Genomic DNA, 2,329 nt, shown 5'->3' on the forward strand with positions numbered 1-2,329 from the left:
TATCAGACTTGTTTTTCTCAAAGGGGCTGCTTACATCAGGATGGGGCTCACTGTGAGAATGTGGTCACAATCATCTTTCTATTTGATTCTCATTCTCAAAAGATTGTGACCAGATTGCCAGCAGGGAACTGATCAAACTTCTCATGAAAATTTAATTTTATTTAAATTTGGTGTAATTTTCTATACTGTCCATCTCTAAAATTCCCCCATAGTCAATGACTAAACAATTCTTTTGCCAGAAGTAAATCAGTATGGGATGTCAAAGGCACAGAAGATGCTGCCCAGCTGTTTCCTTTCTTCATTACATAATGACTAGAAGCATAGACAGAAAAAATTGTTAAGGTCAGGACTAAGGTAGATAGAATTAACTTCCTAACAAGTATAACCAAGGAAAGCTCTGAACTTTATTTCCTGAATAGTCATGAGGAATGGTAGTCAAGCTTCAAAACACCAAAATAAGATGGAGGAAAAGATTGATTCTCTTGTGTTCAAACATTTGAGTGTTTTCTTTCTTACTTAAAAATTACTCCAAACCAGAGATCAAATTAATACTGAATTTTGTTTATCGTTTTGTTTCCTGTAGGAGGACTAGCTACTTACAAATATGTCATTGACAGGGACAAAATACCAACTTGAAGTCTCTGAAAGTCACTGAAGAGGAGATTTTCAGGAAGACAGTGGCAACATTACCAGATATTTGGGCTAATGCATTTAAAATAAAGAAGCTGAGGGAGGAGAGGACCATTGTAAATAAGGAAGGTAGAATTTCTCAGTTCTCAGCTTGTCAGGTACCAGGATAAGTCCTGACTCCATGTTCCTGGCGCCAGCTTGAGACTGTCAAGTCTACACCAATTTTGGAGTAACTCATCACCTGAAGTTCTTCTTCTTGTGGATATCCTGGAAAGCCTTGGAGAGTGATGAATCTGAATATGATGTTAGGAAATGATATATCTTAAAGAACGCATTTTACCATGTAGTAAAAGTAGGAGAAGACCAGTACTCCGTCTTTCAGTCGAATGTGAACAGAGGTGTGGCAGCCATTCACTTTCCTCTAGCCCACAGGTCTTTAAATTTTAATGCTCTTCTGAATCACCCAGGAACTTGTTCAAACAAGCTTTATTAGGTTGCATCTTCAGAGTCATGAGAATTGCCATTTCTAATAAATCCTTAGGTGATGCTGTGCTGCCAATCTTAAGAAACACATTTTCCGATTTATTTCTATAGCTTACTTCTGTCAGATAGATTCAACTTTAGCACTTACACTGAACATATCCCTCAACACACACACACACACACACACACACACACACACACACACACACACACACACAAAACCAGTGACTTCCTTCAGAGTAGTATCAGAAAACCCAAATGTGCTGACCCTCTTTAGATGGGGTCTTCATTCCTCTTTCCCTGTAACTACAGAATAGGGAATTTGTCATTATTCAAAGAACACTGACTAGTGTGGCTGAGAATCTTCTCACTTGATAAAACATAGGCTGGTAAATCAATTGACCTTGGACTGGAGACCATGCTTCCTTGTCTGGGACTTGACTCCTCAAAATTATCATCTACAATATGGATATTCAACTTAATGGTGGTTCAGGACACCAAAACAGATCCAAGCCAGGCATAACCTTCTCACAGAGGTATTCCACTTATCAGCAAGATCTGAGTAATGGCTAATGCAGATGGAAATAATGCAGTAGAGAAATAGTCTGTCCACCAGAGTGTCCTGCCAGTCCTTGATTGGCTTACACTTTTCAGTGGCACATAAAAGAACTGCTTAATTATGTGTAGAATGATACTCAATTTCACAAGAAAATAACCACTCCTGTTTTATTTATTCATTAAAAATCACATTCTTGAAATTGCTAATGTTAAGAGATAGGAAGTAACTACCATTAAGGAAGAAAGATCTGTCAGGTGCCAGTGGCTCACACTTGTAATCCTAGCTACTCAAGAGGCAGAAATCAGGAAATCGTGCTTTGAGGCCAGCTTCAGCAAATAGTTCTCAAGACCCTATCTCAAAAAACCCTTCACAAAAAATAAATAAATAAATAAGTAATAATAGATCTGGTAGATTGTCTCAAAGTGTAGGCCCTGAGTTCAAGCCCTAGTACTGTTAAAAAAAAAAAAGAAGAAGAAAGAAAGAAAGAAACATCTTGTTTCTTGCAATTAGTTGGGGGAGACAAATATTGAACACAACAAATAAATAATTACACTGTTGTAAATGAAATGAAAGAGAAAGAAAAACAGACAAAAAAAATACTGCCTTAGTTTTATCTCTCAGAAGGTGATCGTTGAACAATGTTAAATGTATTCAATA

The sequence above is a fragment of the Castor canadensis genome, chromosome 3, assembly GCF_047511655.1.
Source record: "Castor canadensis chromosome 3, mCasCan1.hap1v2, whole genome shotgun sequence".
Classification (NCBI taxonomy): domain Eukaryota; kingdom Metazoa; phylum Chordata; class Mammalia; order Rodentia; family Castoridae; genus Castor; species Castor canadensis.